The following is a 21,568-nucleotide window of genomic DNA, read 5'->3' on the forward strand; positions in this document are numbered from 1 at the left end:
TATTTCTCAGGCATATTTAAAATGTTAAATAGATCCTTCCCAAGTTCTAAGGAAATTAGATACTTCAAAGGGGCTATCAATATGTGTATTGTACATAACCTTGTTCACTGAGAATTGCATGAAGATACACTTAATGGTTTTTATTTGGAAATATATTGGTTATATTACTTAAAATGTATAATAATTGATTTAAATATTTCTATTAGCTTAATATACTAGACCTGATCATTAATTCATTTAAAATGGCCAAAGAACGTGTTAATGATTTACAGGAAGTTAAATAAGTGACTTTGAGACCAAAATATCTTTCAACTAGTATAGTTAGAAAAGATTTTGCATTTAAGATATTCACACCTACTCATTTGGAAAGAAGCTAAATTACTTATTTAGCCCTATTTCCAACTCTGTATTTTGCTAAAGATGGTTTCAGTGCAGTAGGGTGGTTACTAAAAACAGTGATGGAACCAATTGCAAGAGCTGAGAGAAGATTTGAGACTTCTTTTAACAAATGGAGAGTCAAATGTTACCAAGCTACTGGAAACACATGAAACATAGGGATATCAGTGAATTCCATCAATGCAGCTTGCTTTAAAGGTTTTCACATTATTTCTATCACGTATATGTAATACGGATACACACAGCTGTATAGCACAACAATAACAAATATATGTTTTGAAAAGTGAGTACTGGATTAGGTTAAAAGTTGTGCTACTTGTCAGTCCTTCTCTGACTTGTCCTCCATGTCTTTTGCACCATCTTTCCATATACTCTTACTTAACTATTTCTCTGTCCTGTATTCCCTGTTACTCATTGAAGGATATAGGCCCCAAAACATAAACACCAAGCAGGATAAATAAAAACAACACATCTAGGCCTATCTTAGTCAAACTGCAGAAAACCAAAGACAAAATCTTGAAGGAAAAATACATATTATATATAGTGAAACAAGAATAAGAATTACAGCAGTGTTCTCATCAAGGTCCATGCAAGCATGAATAGAGTAGAATGAACCACACAAAGGTTTGAAATCTTTTTTTCAGCAGCCTAAAATTCTATATCCCAGAATTCTATATTCTAGATTCTATATCCAAAAAGTAATTTTTTTTTTTTCAAAAGTGAAAGAGAGAGTGCCATCAGCAATATGGTGGAACAGGAAGGCCCCACCCCTAGTCCCCTCACAGAAACACCAACTTAGCAACTATCCATAGTTGGGAATGCCTTTGTGAGAATCCAGAAGCCCAGTAGAAAGGCAGTAGCATGCCAGTGGAGCCCAAAAACTGCATCAAGTAGGGTACAATAAGCAGATTTACTTTGTCTGTGTTGCTTCTCCCCCAAGATGACACAGCCACACACTAAGAAGGACTCCCTTGACCCTTGATTTACCAAGTGGGAGAAAGAGAGACTAAGGCTTATGTTCAGTTCTCCTAGCATTTGGTGGCAGTAACTAAGAGGTGCACCTCTGACTTGCCTCATGTGAAACACTGGGAGAATTGGCATGACTAGAGCGTGGGGTTAGCTACAAATGGGGAAAGAGGCAAGGACTCATAGTGACAGTTGTGCAGATCTTAGCAGTGGCTCTGCACCCCCATCAGCAGCCTTACCCATACAGGACCTTCTCTAAAGGCATTGCTAGACTGAGGAGACAACCTAACCAACCGAAACTGACCATGGAGTATGGAAAGTGGGGAAAACTAGCATTACAGTGGAGAAATCTGACAAACACTTTGTTGGCCAGGTCAACATCAACAGTATAAGTCATGTTGATAGCATGTATTCTTGACATGATGTGTTGAGAATAGCAATTTACCTCCATGGTTTTCCTTTAAAAACTTCATAAGCCTAGTCTAATTATTTTAAAAATGAGATAAATTACAATTGAGAGACATTTTCCAAAATATCTGACCAGTATTCCTCAAAACTGTCAAGGTTATCAAAAACAAAGAAAGTCTAAGAAATTATTACAGCCAAGCAGGGCCTAAGGAGACAGGACAACTGCATGTAACATAGAATTTTTTTTTTTTTTTGAGACGGAGTCTCACACTGTCACCCCGGCTGGAGTGCAGTAGCACAATCCCAGCTCACTGCAACCTCCGCCTCCCAGGTTCAAGCGATTCACCTGCCTCAACCTCCCGAGTAGCTGGGATTACAGGCATGTGCCACCACACCCGGCTAATTTTGTATTTTTAGTAGAGACAGGGTTTCTCTATGTTGGTCAGGCTGGTTTCAAACTCACAACCTCAGGTGATCCGCCTGCCTCAGCCTTCCAAAGTGCTGGGATTACACGCCCAGCCCAACCTGATTTGACATTTTACCTTCTTTAGGTTATGTCCTCCTTCCTGGGTAGGAACTTGTACCTGCAGCCTCTCTCCAGCTGAATGGACTGATCCCTGCCCTCACCTGACTGTTCCATCCCCACACCTATTGCCCCTCCCGGAAGAAAAAATGGCTTTGATGGAAGGTGACTGGGCCCCTGTGAGAGGACTCCACAAGGCCTTTCTGAGATGTTCTCTGTGTGTGTATTTCTTACCTACAATCTATTCCCCTAATTTTTAATTTATTACTCAAGATAAGTAGGCCTTTTTGTTCCCTTTTTTCCCTGTTTTCTCCCTTGAGGAAGTCACCAGTATAGACTCCCTGAGGGCTGTGTTTTAGTTTTGCGGTTGTCGTTCCTATAGAATGAGGAGTGTGGAAAAGGTCACACGCACCCCTCTCCTGTTACTTCTCCCAGTCCAGGGATCACATGAGCGGGTCAGGACCGTCTTAGCTCTTTCCAAGCACAGCCAGGAGCACAAAAAGAAGAGCTATGTGGAGCTGCATCATGCTGTGTTTTGAATATTTTTAGATAATTCGTTGTTCTGCTTAATGGTGAGCCACCTATTCATCAAACAATTCATTTTAAATGCGTGCTGGTGTCCTTTCTCCTGCCTTCTTTCACTGCCTCTTCTTTCCTCTCATTTCCATTATAGCTCATTCTCTGTTCATGTTGTGAGGTTCTGGGATAGGAAGGCTTTCATGTGCAACCTCACTTTACCAATTTAAGTGTGAAATCACACAATGCTTCCTGGAATTCCTCAGGCTGCAAGGCCGGATGGCAATTTAAATACAGTTACCGAAGTTAAAATCCACACAACAGTTCTGCTTCTCCATGTGGCCCAAAGGTACTTTCAGAAAGCTGATAGTGAGCATGTTTATTTCTAGCCATCCCTGGAGAAGCAGCAATAGCTCTGGAGTGTCACTTTTAGATTTTTAGAATGCACTTTTAACAAAAGCAAACTTTTTGCATCCTTTCAGGGTCACCTGAATGTGGAAAAGTTGAGTTGGAGCAAAACTGGCATGGCCGTACTGGATGGACCTCAGCATGACCAGGACACATTTCAGCTCAAATCCCCTGTGCCAAGAACACATTCTGCCAAGGACCACCACCTCTTCCCACAACTATGAGTGGATTTATGTCATCACAGGAGGTGCAAAAACGTGTGGTGAGGTAAGTGAATTGGATGTCCTTGGCTGCCTGAGCAAGAGGGCAACTTTCCTGCCTTTAGAATAGAGAAAACACAGCAGGATAATTAAGAGCATGAGACTTTGGTTCCAACAGACAGTGGCTTCTCCTTCCCTAAATTGCCCTTATTTTGTAGTAAGTTATAACATGTTTATTTTCTACCACCTTATTACTTCACTACGTGAACCAAAAATAAAATCCTAAAGCCAACCATCTGAATGGACCTCTCCTTTCAGCCAGGGTATTCCAAAGTTAACCTGAAAAACTGGTTCAGGCCAGAATGGGAAGTGGGGTTCGGGCAGGCCTCATTATACTTTCCTCCCTTTTGGAATTCAGGAAAAGCCAACCACCATTTGACATCAACACAGACCTTAAGTCTGACAAGAAACATTTACAATCTATTCTCTCTGAAGTCTGCTACGTGGAGGCTTCATCTGCATGAAAAAACTTTGGTCTCCACAACCCCTTATTATAATTCAGACATTTATTCCTTTCTATTGCTAATAACTCTTTCAATGAGTTGCCAATCAGGAAATTTTTAAATATACCTATAACCTAGAAGCACTTCCCCCAGACAACACTTCAAGTTTTCCTGCCTTTCCAGACCAAGCCAATGTATATCTTACATGTACTGACTGATGTCTCATGTCTTCCTAAAACGTATAAAACTAGGCTGTGTCCTGAGCACCTAGAACACATGCTCTCAGGATCTCCTGAGGGCTGTATCACAGGCATTGGTCACTCATATTTGGCTCAGAATAAATCTCTTTAAATATTTTACAGAGATTGACTCTTTGTTGACAATTACATACATGATGCTACTATGTATCATATACTTCTTGTGTGCCAGGCCCTATATTAGATGTTTTATCAACACAATTTCATGTCATTTTCACAACAACCCTACGAATAAATACCATGTATTTGGTTGTGAGACACTGAGGCACTAAGTGATTATGTCACTTGTCTAGGTTCACTTATCTAGTGTTGGGGCCTGGATCCAAGCCTAGGCAGGCTGACTTCAGAGACAACCCCACGCTGGGCTATATTCTTAGAAAAGTCACAGCTCTTAGCACATGGAACACACTGGAATCTGAAAGACCCAGCATGGCAAGCCTTCAGCTTCATGGGAATGAGCCTATCACAGTTTCTCTGAGACTACAAAATGGCACCATCCTATCCACATTGCAGGGTTGAGCTGTGAATTCCAGAGAATCTCTGTGGGGTATCTGTGCCCAGCACCTCCTAAATAGTTGCTTATTCATGGACTCTGTGTAGGATTTACATCATCTACATTTTAAAAAAATACATGAATCCCCAAAGAAACAATTCTCACACATATTTTCCAGATGTGAAACAACTGAAGAGGAACGATTGCAGTAAATATAGTCAGCAGAAAATATTTTAATATATATTTCAGAATAATGCTGGAAGATAAATGGTATTCAAAATGTAAAGGATACATTAACATTTTCAAATGGTATGATCTAAACTTGAATTATCCATCCACAGCTTTGGTAATTACTTTAGCAAATTGCAGCCCTTTCCTCTGACCAAATTTCCAGTTAGGGAGAGCAGGAGGCCTGGTGCCTGAGGAAATGAGTTATTTATAGGGAACTATGAAAGTGAACTTCAGCTGTTCCTGCCTCTGTGCAGATGAGAGAAGGTCGCACTTGGGTTTCAGTCCTGTAGACAACGCCTATTGACATTCTTCTTAGTCAGTGAGAAAAGAAAATTCAGCATTCTTGACCACAAAGAACAAAAATGGAGTGGTCTAGTATGGGATGAATTTTGTCATCCCAAAAGATATTAAAGTTCTCACCTCCAGCACCTGTGAATGTGACCTTATTGAGAAATGGTCTTTTCAGATGATCAAGTCAAGCTGAGGTCCTATGGGTGGGCCCTAATCCAGTATGACCAGTATCTTTATAAAAAGGGAACTTGGACTCAGAAATAGACATCCATACAGGAGATGTGCAGATGAAGACAGAAGTTTGCAAGCCGAGGAACACCAAAGGTGGCCAGCAAAACACCAGAAGCTAGGAAAGAGGCCTGGAGCAGTTTCTCCCTCATAGCCTTGCAAGGAACCAACACTTTGGACACCTTGCCTTCAGACCTCTGGCCTCCAAAATTGTAAGAGAATCCATTTTTGTTGTGGAAGTCATCCAATTTGTGGTGCTTTGCTACACGAGCTGCAGGGCATTAACGTGCAGGCTTTGACAATGAGCTAAATTCTCCTCCCTCTTGCACACTGCAGAGGTCAATGCAATAAATGCTTGCAATGCTGGGTCTTTCAGATTCCAGTGTGTTCCATGTACACTAAAATGCTGTGTCAGATTCTGAACTTCAAAAGACTTAGTTTGGAAGAGTTTCAAATGCAGATATGAAAACATAGCTGAAGGGCATAGGCTAGAAGAGCTGGAGTGAGGACAGACTGAGGATGGCAGTATTATTGTATTCTTGAACAGTTGAGAAGCTAGTGCTGGGTAGTTAGGAAGGGATTAGAACTAGAGAAGCCAAGGAAATGTCTCCAAGTCTCCATTTCCAGAGATTCCTCATGGATTCAACTCAACCAAACTTATTCCTCATGTGCAAGACCATCAAAGGTTGACAGAGAAAGAAGCTGCACAGTTAAAGCACACATTTGAGAAAGACAAGAAATGCATTAAGAAAAACTTGGGGCTGGGCACAGTGGCTCATGCCTGTAATCCCAGCACTTTGGGAGGCTAAGGCAGGTAAGTCACTTGAGATCGGGAGTGTGAGACCAGCCTGACCAACATAGAGAAACCCCATGTCTACTAAAAATACAAAAATTAGCTGGGCGTGGTGGCGCATGGCCGGAATCCCAGCTACTCTGGAGGCTGAGGCAGGAGAATCACTTGAACTTGGGAGGGGGAGGTTGCGGTCAGCCGAGATTGGACCATTGCACTCCAGCCTGGGCAATAAGAGTGAAACTCTGTCTCAACAACAACAAAAAAAAAAAAAAAAAAAAAAAAAGAAAGAAAGAAAAAGAAAAACTTGTAGAAAATTGTGGCAGAGGGGCAGAAAGGTGACCTTTTCTGATAATGTTGAATTATTCATAGGTTTTGGCGTATTCTCCCTGAAAATTCAATGCAACTTAAAAAACTGCAGAAATTATTATCCACATTCAATCAAAAATCTTGTTACAAGGAAAATAAGAGAGTGGGTATGAACCTACAAGGAGATATCTTGCAAGTGGGAGGACTTGTAGAGAAAAGTTTGAATGATACTGACAAATCAAAGGACATCAATAAAGCATGAAAGCCAATTCCTGCAGGGAAAGAAAGAAGAAAACTAGCCTTATTAACATTAACCAGGCCCATACATAGGATGATTATTTAACTCTCAGGATAGAAAGGAATATACAATAATAGCATAATAATATAATAGCAAGAAAAATATGAATTATCTAAAAGAAAACTGATGCTCAGAGATCTTCAGTGATTTGCTTCAGGTCACAAAGCTAGTGCGATTCAAAATCCAAAAATGAACACCAGTAAGTCTAACTTTAAAAGCCAGGATTTTGGACTATGAGAAAATCACTGGAAAGAACATAACTTCCACTTTTGAATCAATAATTTATATTGCATTGAAAGCTTTGTCATTTCTGTCTGGAATATCCTTGTATCTACACATTCTGAAATCCATTTTTTTTAATAAGAAAGATGAACTGTGTAAAAATAAAGTTTGAAATAAAGACTGACTCAAAGTCATTGAGTTCAAGGGTATTTCTTGGAAAAATAAATCCACTTCCATCTGGGTCCCACACCATCTGCTTCTCTAGCTATGGTCCAGGACATCAGATAACCAATGGTTTAAAGTTATTGCCAAATCCAGTGAATTTTAAAGGACATTTTAATCAGAAATAGGCTTCCAAGCAGCTGTCATATATTGTCAATATGATTAGAAGCTGGCAGGCAAGAGAATGTCTTGAAAATTGACAGAAAAACAACCTCAAGTAGAATAACACCAGTGCCACAAAATGGTTGTGACTTGGAGGCTGGCCAGGCGCAAGTGCCTATGTTATGATAAGAACTCTAGAACTGGTAGTCACCTCTCTTTATAAAATTGCCAATAAGTTTATAATAAAATATTGTTTTCAAGGATGTTACAATATTTTAATCAATTGGCCAAAAGAACAAATTGTTGAGGAAACAGAATAGTCTGACAGAGAATTTTGCTGAGTTTTATTCTCATGTGTGCAGTTGACTTTCAGCCTTATAGTTGGAATGGGATTTTCTTTTTTCCTTTTTTCAACTTTTATTTTAGATTCAGGGGTACATGTGCAGGTTTCTTTTTTGTTTGTTAGTTTTATCAACTTTTATTTCAAGTTCTGGGGGTACATGTGCAGGATGTAAAGGTTTGTTCATAGGTAAATGTATGCCATGGTAATTTGCTGCACAGATCAACCTATTGCCCGTGTATTAAGCCCAGCATGCATTAGCTGTTCTTCCTAATGCTCTCCCTCTCCCCAACCCCCTGACAGGCCCCACTGTGTGTTGCTCCCCTCCCTGTGTCCCTGTGTTCTCATAGTTCAGCTCTCACTTATAAGTAAGAACATGTGCTGTTTGGTTTTCTGTTCCTGCATTAGTTTGCTGAGGATAATGGCTTCCAGCACCACCCATGTCCCTGCAAAGGACACAATCTTGTTCCTTTTTCTGGCTGCATAGCATTCCATGGTGTATATGTACCACATTTTCTTTATCCAGTCTACTGTTGATGGGCATTTGGATTGATTCCATGGCTTTGCTATTGTGAATAGTGCTGCAATGAACATACACATGCATGTATCTTTACAATAGAATGATTTATATTCCTTTGGGTATAAACTCAATAATGGGATTGTTGTATCAAATGGTATTTCTGCTTCTAGATCTTTGAGTAATTGCCACACTGTCTTCCACGGTTGTTGAACTAATTTACATTCCCACCAACAGTGTAGATGTGTTCCTTTTTTTCTGCAACCTTGCCAGCATCTGTTGTTTCTTGAATTTTTTAATAATTGCCGTTCTTACTGGCGTGAGATGGTATCTCATTGTGGTTTTGATTTGCATTTCTCTAATGATCAGTGATGTTGAGCTTTTTTTCTTATGTTTGTTGGCTGCATGAATGTCTTATTTTGAGAAGTGTCTGTTCATGTCCTTTGCCCACTTTTTAATGAGGTTGTTTGTTTTTTCCTTGTGAATTTGTTTAAATTCCTTGTAGGCTCTGGATATTAGGCCTTTGTCAGATGGATAGATTGCAAAAATGTTCTTCCATTCTGTAGGTTGTCTGTTCACTCTGATGGTCGTTTCTTTTGCTGTGCAGAAGCTCTTTGGTTTAGTTAGATCCCATTGGTCAATTTTTGCTTTTGTTGCAATTTCTTTTGGTGTTTTGTCACAAAATCTTTGCCTGTGCCTATGTCCTGAATGGTATTGTCTAGATTTTCTTTTACCGTTCTTATAGTTTTGGGTTTTACATTTAAGTCTTTAATCCATCTTGAGTTAAGTTTTGTATAAGGTATAAGGAAGGGATCCAGTTTCAATTTTCTGCATATGGCTGCTAGTTCTCCCAGTACCATTTATTAAATAGGGAATCCTTTCCCCATTGCTTGTTTTTGTCAGGTTTGTTGAAGATCAGATGGTTGTAGGTGTGCACTCATATTTCTGAGTTCTCTATTCTGTTCTTTTTGTCTATGTGTCAGTTTTTCTATCAGTACCATGCTGTTTTGGTTACTGTGGCCTTATAGTATAGATTGGAGTCAAGTAGTTATCTCTTAATGAGCATCCAACAACCAGGTACCTGCACACATTCTCGTCAACTGTCTTATCAACAATGGAAGGGACAGGCATCATTTATGACTTCCTCAATGTAGAAGAAATAAGAGTCTCTGAAATGAACAGTTCGCAGAAGGACAAATATTACCACGAAAGATGGAAGAGAGTTATTTTGGAGGCAATGACTTTGTGTTCATATGAGTTCTCAAAGTCACCAGCAGTGACAGTTCTGAAATGTGGTTTAGGTTCCAGTTCACAGATAGACTTTGCTTCCAGAAAAGCCGGTCTGATGTTGAAGTCTCAGCTGTAGGTGTGCATGGTCTTCATTGTGCCAGGTGCACCATCTTGCAGAATAAAGGACACATATTATTTTATTATGGAAATCACACACACAAAAGCAGAATGTAATGAGCTGCCATGTACACATCACCCAGCTTCAACAGTTATCAACTCATGGCTAACTCAAAGTGTGATGGTTTTATTTAAAGAAAAATCTGGGTGCTCGCCTGTCTCAATTTTTCCTGTGTGTTAGTTCACTCACATGCAGTGACCAATATTTTTAGATTTAGGTTTAAGGGGGAGAAACTGCTGATTCAGAAAGGTAGAAGTTCCTAAATTGAGAGTTAAACCGATCATCTTTACTAATAATAGGCTAATATGGACAAAATATAAAGCATGTAACAACTATATACATTTGTCCAGATGTATTCAGATTGGATACAAAAATTGAACATAACTTTTAGCAAGAAATAGTCTTCCTTGGGCAGGGCATGGTGGCTCATGCCTTTAATCCCAGCACTTTGTGAGGCTGAAGTGGATGGATCACATGAGGTCAGGAGTTCGAGACCAGCCTGGCCAATGTGGTGAAACCCTGTCTCTACTAAAAATACAAAAATTAGCTGGGCATGATGATGGGTGCCTGTAATCCCAGCTACTTAGGTGGCTGAGGCGGTAGAATCACTTGAACCTGGGGGGCAGAGGTTGAAGTGAGCTGGGATCGAACCATTGCACTCCAGCCTGGGTGACAAAGCAAAAAAAAAAAAAAAAGTCTTCTGTGTTATTTCTTCATTTTACACTCTCTCATTACCTCCCTTCACACCATGGCCATGACTTGCTGAATGAGCCTGTCAATTCATCAAGGTTCTTATATCAGATGTTTAGACATATCCAACAAACAAAACTGAGGGTCCTAGGTGGGGTACTGCCTCCTGGGGACCATAGTGTTTCTTGAAAATGAATGTTTATCTCACCTTCCAAGCCAAATCCACTGTGCAGGCTGCATTTGTCCTGCAAGTTGCTAGTATGAGACCCTGCCTCACCTCAGTCTTCTCATTTATTACTCATCACAATTGTGCATGCATGCATTTTTGTTCCTATTTAACAGATATTCCAGTGGAAGCTCAGCCTCAAATCTGATGACACAAATCACTTTTATGTCCTTACGTCCTTGTCACCTCAGCTATTTCCAAGACCGCAACCTAGAAATTGTGAGAAGCCTACCCAGGACCACAGTGACAACGCAGTCTTCAGTGGTTCAGCCTCCTGCCCCCTCCCAGTGCTGGTGTTCCCAAATGCAAGGGGATTTCAGACATTCAGCTTTTCATTTACCTCCAAGGCACAGATGCCGAGATGTCCCCATGTCTGTCTTCAGAGTCTCATTTGCAAATTGGCAGCTTCATACCACTCTCGCTATCTGCATTGCTATATTTACACCTGAGCTGATGTGTACCCGGGGAAAGTGTGCTATGAACCAGTGCTTAGGTGGCTCATCTAAAGCCATCCAGAGTCTCTGACTCCTGGTGCATGGGGAGCCTTTCTGGGTCATCTTCTCAGCTCTGCGCAGCCACTAATGCTTGCCTTTTAAGACTGTAGATGAAAAGGGTCAAACTCTGAAAAATATTTGAAGAGAATTCTTCTGAGCCAAATATAAGGGACCAATAGCCTGTGACACAGCTCTAGGAGATCATGAGAACACGCACCCAAGGTAATTGGGCTACGGTTTTGTTTATACATTTTAGCGAGACATAAGACATCAGTCAATACAAGTGAGATGCACATTGATTCTGCTCAGAAAGGCAAGACAACTTGAAGCGGGGAGAAGGGCTTCCAGATCATAGGTAGATTCAAAAATTTTCTGGTTGGCAATTGGCTGAAAAAGTTCATCTAAAGACCTGGAATCAATAGAAAGGAATATCTGGGTTAAAATAAAGGGTTGTAGAGACCAAGGTTTTACCATGTAGATAAAGCAAAATGAAACAAAAGTAAGAATTGAACTTGAGAGGCTTTGAATATGGAAGAGGCCCAAGCCCAGGAACACAGGAGGCCCCTAGAAGTAGGAAAAGGCGTGAAAATCATTTCCGCCCTAGAATCTCCAAAAGCCCTGCTGACACCTTGACCGATAAGAAATATAATAAATTTATTTCATTTTAAGCCACTGAGTTTGTGATAATTTGTTACAGCACCAATAGGAAGATAAAACATCCTGCCCCATCACCCCTCTTCGATTAGTCCCCTTTTAACTCAATTGCTCTAGCAATAAAGATTTTAAAAAAGCAACAATAAATTCAATGAAGTATTACATGCATTTATGTAATCACAATAGCTTTTTCATATATTTGAAAAATAATATATTTATATAAATGCATATGTATAAGAGTGTCATTAGAGTTAGGATAAACCATATGAAACTACTATCTATATAGGACAGGAATGGAATATTAGCAATCTGATATACTTCAATCTTATATATATGTGGTAGACAGCATTATTTCATGTATCAATAATGGCTGGTGCATACTTGGTTGTGAGGACAGCTGTTAGGTACTCTATAGCCCCACCATAGTTTTGGTCCATACTTTGGTCCAGACTTTGGGAATCATCTCTCTGAGGATAAAGATAGCTAGAAGATAAATATATCTATAAACCTATGTTTATAGTTCCTACTGCTTCTTCCTAGAGCATATAAGTGATCAACTGGACTGTGAGGGAAATAAAAAGCATGCTTTATGACAAGTGACACCACCCCTTAGCGTGTCAATAGATTTGCCTTAAGAAGAAATGTTTCCTCTCAAATTAGTGCAACTGAATCTTAATGTTCCTATGCTGATATGTGTTCATGTGTGTGCACATATGTGTGAAGTCAGTGAATTGGAATCCACCTGCAGAAAGCCCAGAGTAAGCCTAAGGAAATGAACCTTTGGGAAAGTCAAAGCTTTCTCTAACAAGACATCTGTGTGTTTAAATAAACCAGGACAATGAGACAATCCCAACCACTTTCATTTTCCCCTAACTCAACAGGAGAAAAAGAAAGCTAGTTAAGGGAGAAAAGAAGATGATGTGAGAGAGAAGGAAGAGAAAAAGGAGGAGGTGGAGGAAGAGGAGGAAAGGGAGAAAGGAACAAGAGGAAGGAAAGGAAGGAGGGAAGGAGGGAGAGAGAGAAAATATAGAGATCAAAGAAGAGAAGCTGTTAGTGTCACACATTCCCTTCAGATATATTGTTCCTTTTGAAAATAGGCTTGTGATTCCCAGATAATAATATTTGATATTATTAAATCACCGATAATGATGTATTAAATTATTTGTTTTGCTACTGCTATTGAATACACGTTAGTTAACTAGTGCAACAGCCTAAAACTACAGTAAAAGCCATTGGATCTGACTAAGTTTACTTTTTAGCATTATCTGAGAAATGACTGATTTAGCTTTGGCAGTAAAGTATGTGTCTAGTTTGTCACTGTCAGATTCAGAAAAGCTGGGTTGTTCTTTGATTTATAATATAATAAAGGACTCTGTTTATCATTGATTTTAAAAACCTGAACTGATGTGCCCCTGAGGAAAGTGTGATATGTCCCGCTACTTGACTCAGTTTCTTTAACAAATCAATTTCTTCAAAAAAAAAAAATAGGAAATACGCTGAATTAAAAAGAATCAATGGGATAAAGCAAAGAAAGTTTGTGGAATATTCTCCATTAAGAGTCCACAGAATCATTCTGCTCTCAGGTTCAGTAAATAACATGACTATTAACTCGCTCAGGCACCTTCTCTCTCCCTTTCACTGCCCCTGCTCATAGGCCTACTCTTTAAAAGCTGAAGCTAATAACCTAATTTATTGAGCACCTACTATAGTCCCAGACACTCTGTCAATCATTTTATATGCCTTATTTCACTAAATTCTGATAACAAAACTACATGGATGATTTTAACATCTCCATTTGCATTAACTGAGGATTAAAGAAGTTCAAGTGACTTACCCGAGGCCACATAGCCACATAGTAAATAGTAGCAGAATAAAGATATAAATCTATGATAAAGCATATACATACACATACACACATACATTTACATATGCATACATATAATATTGAATTATGATTAGGAAAAATAAAGTAAGGTAAAGAGAAAGAGAGTGAAAAGGGATGCTATATTTAGAAGTCACAGAAATCCTCTAAACAGATGATACCTAGGCTGAAAGCTCAATAAAGTGAGACCACAGGCCATTTGGCTGGCAGACTAAGAGTGGCCCAGGTAGAAGGAACAGCAAATGATGATGCCTCAAGATTACATTAATTATAATTTATTGAGGTAATATTCACATAATGTAAAAGTATGGTTTTTTTTTTTTTTTTTTGAGATGGAGTCTTGCTCTGTTGCCTAGGTTGGAGTCCAGTGATGGGTCTCGGTTTACTGCAACGTCCGCTGCCCAGGTTCAAGTGATTCTCCTGACTCAGCCTCCCGAGTGGCTGGGACTACAGCCATGCCACCACGCCCAGCTAATTTTTTTATTTTTAGCAGAGACGGGGTTTCACCATATTGGCCAGGCTGGTCTTGAACTCCTGACCTTGTGATCTGCCTGCCTCGGCCTCCCAAGGTGCTGGGAATATGGGCGTGAGCCACCGCACCCAACCAAAATAACCATTTTAAAGGAAAAATTTCACTGTCATTTATTAAATTCACAGTATTATGTCACCACCACCTCTGTCTAATTCCAAATAATTTTCATCATTCCAAATAAAGCCTCTTGCTCATTACACAGATTTTCTTCAGTACCCCAGCCACTAGCAACCACCAATCTGCTTTCTGTCTCTATGGATTTATCTATTCTGGATATTTCATTAAATGGAATCATGTAATATACACTTTTTGTGTTTGGCTCCTCTAATTCAGCACAATGTTTTGGAGGTTCATCCACACTTTAGCACTTATCAGTTTGTCAGTCCTTTTTTATGGCTAAATAATATTCCATTGTATGGATATGCTATAATTTGTTTATCCATTCATTTATTGATGGACATTTGCATTGTTTCACCTTTTGGCTATTGTAAATAATGTGCTGTGAACATGTGGGTACATGTACTTACTCAAGTTCCCATTTTCAGTTCTTTTGGGTATATATTGAGGAGTGGAATTGCTCCTCAATATATACCAAAATCATATGGTAATTCTATGTTTAACTTTTGGGAAATAATGAAGTTGTTTTTCCCAGTGGCTACACAATTTTATATCTTCATCAACAATGTATAAGTGTTCTAATTTCTCCACATTCTCATCCTGAGATTAGATTTTTATTGATGTTTTCAATGAAAAGATAGGAGTTCACTAAATTGGAACTGAACAAATGAGTAGCAGAAAATTGGAAATGAATGTGGAGAGTAGTCTGGGCCAGAGCTCATTAAGGCCTGAGTGAGGAATACACAAGAACTAATTGTTCAGAACAATGTCAAGAAGCTTTTCCACTGTGTTTTCCTGTAGAAGTAGTTTTAGATCTTACATTTAAGTCTTTAATCCAGTTTGAATAGAATTTTGTGTGTGGTATGAGATAATGGTCTAATTTCATTCTTCTGCATGTGGATATTCAGTTTTCCCAATGCCATGCATGGAAGAGACTGTCCTTTCCCCATTGTGTGTTCTTGGCCCCCTCCTTCAAGTTTAGCTGATTGTATATACATTGGTTTATTTCTAGGCTTTTATTTCTGTTCCATTGGTCTGTATGTATGTCTTTATGCCAGTACTATAATGTTTTAATTACTGTAGCTTTGTAATATATTCTGAAATCAGGAAGTGTGAGATCTCCAGCTTTGTTCTTCTTTCTCAAGGTTGGTTTGGCTATTTAGGGTATTTTGTTGTTCCATATGAATTTGAGGGATGATAGGGAGCTAAGTCAGGACGGTGAATCAGACAGCAATATATGATTCTGGCTGTTTTATGTAAATAGAATGTAGAGCGGCAAATTTAGAAGCAAAGAGACATGGTATAAATCTATTACAGAAAGCCACGTAAGACAGAAGGGCTGCTCAGTGCAGGCTGGTAGCAGCAGGAGGGGTAAGAAGAGGTTAGATTTAGCATGCACTGGAAGTATCTTGTAGCAGCAGACACTCATGACTTTCACACATATTCCTCCTGTTCTGATCTCTCCTGTCAACTCATACTCCTACTTGCTATTCACCATCTCCACCCGGAAATTCAAAGGGTGACTCAAACTAAAAGTTGTTTTTCTGCACCACTCCTCCCACCCTCTGCCTCCCATCACCTTCCTCCTCTATGGCTGTTGCTCCTCATCTCACCTCCTGGCATCCGAACCTTGCAGCTGTCATTGACTCTTCTTTTCTCCTCCACCCCACTTCGAGTTCATTCACAAAACATGCTGGCTTGATCTTCAAAATACATTCCCAAGTGTATACAGCCAAGATTTGGGTTGCTTCTTATGACCTGTGGGAGTGACATTTAGAAAGGTAAGCCTGGTTATGCCACTCTTCTGCCGACTATGGAAGCGTTTCTTTTTTCTCAGAATGATGTTCAAACCTGACCCATGATCCGTAAGGACCTTCCTTCTGACCTGGGCCTGGATTCCTCTCTGATGCCATCGTCCCCCTCCTTGCTTCCTGCTCTCTGGCTTCCTGCTACCCTGGGCATGGACACCTCTCTGGTGCCATCTCCCCCATCCCTGCCTCCAGCTCGCTGGCTTTGGACAGGAACCTGCAGCCCTCCTCTTACTGTTTCCTCCCGCTGAAGCATCGTACCCCGAGACAGCTCTGTGTCATGTCCTTGCTCACATGGGACATTTTGAGAAGTGCTTTTCTGTCCTCCATCCCCTTACCCTCCTTTATTTTTGTTTGGGTACCTATAAACTATATATTTTTATTTTCTATTTCCCTCTAATAGCGGGTAAATTCTATGAGAACAAAGTCTGTTTTAATCACAGCCATGAGAGACTTACAAGAGTGTTAGGTATAAAATAGCTACCCAATCAATATCTGCTGAAGGAATGGATAGATTAGTATACATTTGTTTTTGGAAACCCCTCAAACCATGCTTTTCCTCTGCCCTCACACCAACACAACAAAAAATCAACACAGAATACTTCTGTGACTAATGTGGGCAGGGGTTCCCCACCAAGTAGCTGGGTGTTGTCCAATTCTGTTCTGACAGTGGCAGATTCCACAGATTGAGGGCTCAGTCCCCAAGACTGCCCCCCTTCAGACAACAGTTGCGATTCCAGGCCTCCAGATCTGACCAACAGACTTCAGGCTGGGGTTCCCACCATCCCCTCTTTGGGTTTGATTAATTTGCTGAAGCAGCTCACAGAGCTTAGGGAACCACTTCCATATATCCATTTACTATGCAAGTTATTACAAAGGATACAGACGAAGAGATGCATAGGATGAGGTATAGGGGAAAGGGGCACAGAGCTTCCATGCCCTCCCCAGCTCCACCCTCCAGGAACCTCCAAGGGTTCAGCTCTGCATAAGCTCCCTCAACTCTGCCCTTTTGGGGTTTTGAGGAGCTTCCTTACACAGGCATGACTGAAGCATGGACAACTATGTCAAAATGTGATTGGACAAAAGGGTATGATCTAAACCCAGCGAGCCCTGTGAGTTCAGATTTTACTTGGCCTCTCTGTGCAGCCTTCCTTCCTCCAGGGTATGGGGCAGGACCCTCTTTGGAATGAGGATTTCATGACCCACAGAGTCCTGCCTCAGGCAGGTGAAAGGAGGGCAGGAGACGTTCAAAGAGAAATTCTGTTTATTGTTGCAAGGGTTGTGGTCTGTCCTCCAGCTCCTTAATGTCCTTTATTTTTCTTTGCATACCTACACATTTTATATTTTTATTTTCTATTTCCCTCTAATAAGATGGTAAATTTCATGAGAACAGAGTCTGTTTTATTCATAGCCATGTGAGACTAATAAGGGTTAGGTACAAAATAGACACTCAAATATCTGCTAAACAAATGCATGAATGTACAGTGTTTAAAACCATGGGACCAGATGAAACTTACACTAAGTAGTAAGTATAAATAGGAAAAAGAATAAGGCCAAGGACAGATTCCTAAAACATCTCAACATTTAGAGACTGGGAATAGAAGGTGGATCCGGAGAAGATGGAGCAGCACTCTGGGCACAGTACGGAATCCAGACAATGGTCTAGGAGCCCAGTGGACAACTGTTCCCAAGAGAGAGTGATCGATGACTCTATCAGGTGCACCTGAGATGACTGTTGAGAAAAAGGCTGAGAATTAGCCCTTGAATTAAAGTATTAGAGCATTTTCTGAATAACCTACACCGGTGTTCTCCTACTTCTGCTATACACAGTGTGTCTGGGGGAATCTCTGCTTTGCCATGTCCTAAAACTCAAGGTTATATCTGTGGGAGCAGCCTCTCTTCAGCCTGAGTACACAGGCCTGGGTGTTCTGCAGGTCTTCACAGTTAGTATGGCCAGAGCCATAGTACGCTCTCTGCTTCCTCACTTTTTTTGCTCTCTGATTCTTGACATCATTTAGCAGAATTTCTCTCTCTCTCCCATGTTAGAAATCCCAGTGTCATCCCCACCTTCTCCCTTGAGCCCCCACCGGATCCCAGCAGTTATTTACCAGATCCTCTTCGGTGCTTCTTCTAAAACTTGGCTGTGATGCAATGCTTGAGCTCAAACTGTTATTATTTCTTGCTTATGTTATTACAGTAGGCTCTTAACTGATCTCTTTGTCACCATCTTCTTCTCACTCTGGCTTATCCAATACATCACAATCATCATTATATTGATGAAATTTAAAAAGAGCTAAAACCTGATGGGTTTATAATTCAAGTTTCTAAGATAAATCTTTTTTTCTGGTGAATTTTTGTATTTTTAGTAGAGATGGGGTTTCACAATATTGGCCAGGCTGGTCTCGAACTCCTGACCTCATGATCCGCCTGCCTCAGCCTCCCAAAGTGCTGGGATTACAGGCATTAGCCACCGTGCCAAGCCGATAAATATTCATAATTAAAAGTCATATATGTTAACGACTAAGTAAAAATTTAAAAGAGTGCATTTTGTAATTGATAACATTGTAAATCTTTAGCTACGTGTGCCAGGTGCTTCACAATCCTGGCCATCGTATTATCTGACACCATCTTCAGTCTCACCATTGCTTCTTCCCCATATGTCCATGACCCTGAACCAATTATGGAGAAAGAAGAGGTGATTTTCATGGAGTTCCTCTGCCTGAATGTCACTCACTCTCTCTTTAATTGCTTGGTAAACTCCTACTCCTCGAAGAGTCAGTTGAAATAATATCTCACTTGCCTCCCCCAGTGTCACCAATTAACTCTCCTGCCCTTGTTGCCATGATGACACTTTACCTGGGTCACATCCATTTAGGACGTTGCTCCTCAGCATCTTTTTATCTCACCTTGTCCTCAACGAACAGCTGAAATTTTCTATTACCTGACTTTGTTTCACCGTGCTGGCCACAAACACTTTATATGCATTTATTCCATGGGTGGAATGTTGGCGAGTAATTTATCATATCAACTAATGAATAATAACTATGACATTACAGTCCCGATCTAGGAGACACCAATAACATCTCTGAAAGTATAGGGATTGTGTTGATACAAGCACTTAATCCACTGCTACCCAACGACTGCTCACAAAAAACAAAGCCAGAAACAGCGAAACAACCTATGTGTTGTCTCACAACACTTATTATTATTTTTTATTATTATTTTTTCTTGAGATGGAGTCTCGCTCTGTTGCCCAGGCTGGAGGACAGCGGCGTGATCTCGGCTCACTGCAAGTTTCGCCTCCTGGGTTCATGCCATTCTCCCGCCTCAGCCTCCCAAGTAGTTGGGACTACAGGTGCCCACCATCATGCCCGGCTAATTTTTTGTATTTTTAGTAGAGACGGGGTTTCACTGTGTTAGCCGGGATGGTCTCGATCTCCTGACCTCGTGATCTGCCCACCTCGGCCTCCCAAAGTGCTGGGATTATAGGCATGAACGACCACGCCCAGCTTCACAACTCTTTTCTGTCTTTCTTCTCAACAATTTCCAGGTCTGCCTGGGGTTCCCACTTCTGTATTTTTCTGGAAGAAATGGTGGATTTCTGGATCATTGATTTCCTCTTGAATAATTGAATACACTTTTGAGAAATCTCTCAAGAAGAGGATAAAATTGTGTGAAGCTATTATCAGACAATTGTTAGACTTTGACTCAGTAGATAGTAACTTGCCATGGAAAAATCAGGATGTGCTTAATACAGATCCCACTCATTGCTTTTATGGCAAATATGTATTTTAATACCAAGCTAGCATCAAAGTAAATAGAAATGCAAGGACAGCCCTTTATTGACAAGCTCAAACTCTTGGTTCATATTATGTATATCTTAATGGTCTAATATTACATACACTGCTGTGAAAAACAGAAAATAAATGCACACACATTTGTGTTTATGGCACTGATGTTTGTCATTGACTTATATCTGAGCTAGGATACACACCATTCCAGGAGGATCCCTGCTAAGTAGGAACAGTGGTCAGACTCTGGAAGAACAGTTCTATATCAGAAAATAGAGGTTATATGAAATATATAGAAAGATATAGTCACACTGCCGATTTTAATAAATCCAAAGAAAATATACATGGGTTGCAAATATAGTGCTCTAACATTTCCTGCAATTCAGTAATTATTTCAATCCATCTCATAAAATAATCTTGGGAAAATGGTAAGTAGCCAACTAATGTGTGATAATGTTTGTTGTTGTTGTTTGTTTGTTTTGAGACCAAGTCTCACTCTTGTTGCCCAGGCTGGAGTGCAATGGCACAATCTCGGCTCACTGCAACCTCCACCCCCTGGGTACAAGCAATTCTCCTGCCTCAGCCTCTGGGGTAGCTGGGATTACAGGTGCCTGACACCACGTCCCGCCAATTTTTTTATTTTTAGTACAGATGGGGGTTTCACCATGTTGGCCAGGCTGGTCTCAAATTCCTGACCTCAGGTGATCCACCTGCCTCAGCCTCCCAAAGTGCTGGGATTATAGGCACAAGCCACCGCACCTGGCATGTATGATAACTTTATTTTTGAGATATTATTAATTAACTGTTCTGTTAATTCTTTTGTCTAAAATTATAAATTATGTATCTGCTATCCACCAGGCATTAGGGATCGATACAGCAGAAACAGAACAGAAAAAGCCTATTCGTGGGTTCATTGATCTTGTGCTCTGGCGAGATGATAAAGTCAATTGAAGGTACAAATAAGTAATATATCAGAGGGTTGTTAAGTGCTATGAAGTACAATAAAAAATTAAGCTGTGTAAGTCAGGGTAGTGAATTCTTAGTGCTATTTGCCCACAATTTGGTTGAAGAAAAAATTAAATAAGTCCTTTATGAAACCTGTGACCAGTGTCATGATGGAGAGGTGACGGGGGCCAAGGGAAAGCACTACAAAGGGAAACACACAATATTAAGTGGAGACCCAAAAAATAAATTCAATGTATTTAGCAGAGGAAATACCACTTCTGAAATATCATCTAAGGCAGGAGGGAGCTTGTGGTGAGAGACTGAACATTTAGGCAGAGGCTGATTATATTTAATGATCTGGTGAGGCACCCTGTTGGCTTTGTTCCATTTGTGATTGCCTCCAGGTGATGGGCATCAGAGGGAACCCTGGAATGGAGCCATGTATTTGGAGATGGCAATGAAGGTATTGGACTAGATGAAACACCTCCCAGGGAGAGGACCATGTGTGAGAAAAGAAAAGGGACTGGGCAGGCTTTAGCTAACTTTATCATTTGTGGCACACAGAGGAAGAAGTCTACGCAAAGAAGGCTGATAAAGGGCCGCAGAGTAAGGAGAGAACCCTGAGAATACTTCATGAGAAGTATTTCATGAGAGTACTTCTAGAAAGAGCTGTCAGCATGGCCCAATGCTTCCTGGAGGTTAAATAAGAAATAGGCTGACAAATATCTATTTACCCAAAAGAGGTCTTTGGTGACTGCTATAGTTTCAATGTTTGTCGCCCCGCAAAGTTTATATGTTGAA

At 40.4% G+C, this 21,568-nt stretch overlaps 1 long non-coding RNA gene across 2 annotated transcripts in view; it reads left to right on the plus strand.

Moving 5' to 3' along the window:
• Positions 1 to 21,568, plus strand: part of LOC117981740 (uncharacterized) — a 121,369-nt gene that overhangs the window by 78,745 nt on the left and 21,056 nt on the right. For both annotated transcript variants that reach the window (XR_010109029.1, XR_008619672.1), the window contains one exon: positions 3,292 to 3,484. This is a non-coding gene — a long non-coding RNA (uncharacterized LOC117981740). The remainder of the gene's footprint in view (positions 1 to 3,291; positions 3,485 to 21,568) is intronic.

The sequence above is a fragment of the Pan paniscus genome, chromosome 11 (assembly GCF_029289425.2).
Source record: "Pan paniscus chromosome 11, NHGRI_mPanPan1-v2.0_pri, whole genome shotgun sequence".
NCBI classification, from domain to species: domain Eukaryota; kingdom Metazoa; phylum Chordata; class Mammalia; order Primates; family Hominidae; genus Pan; species Pan paniscus.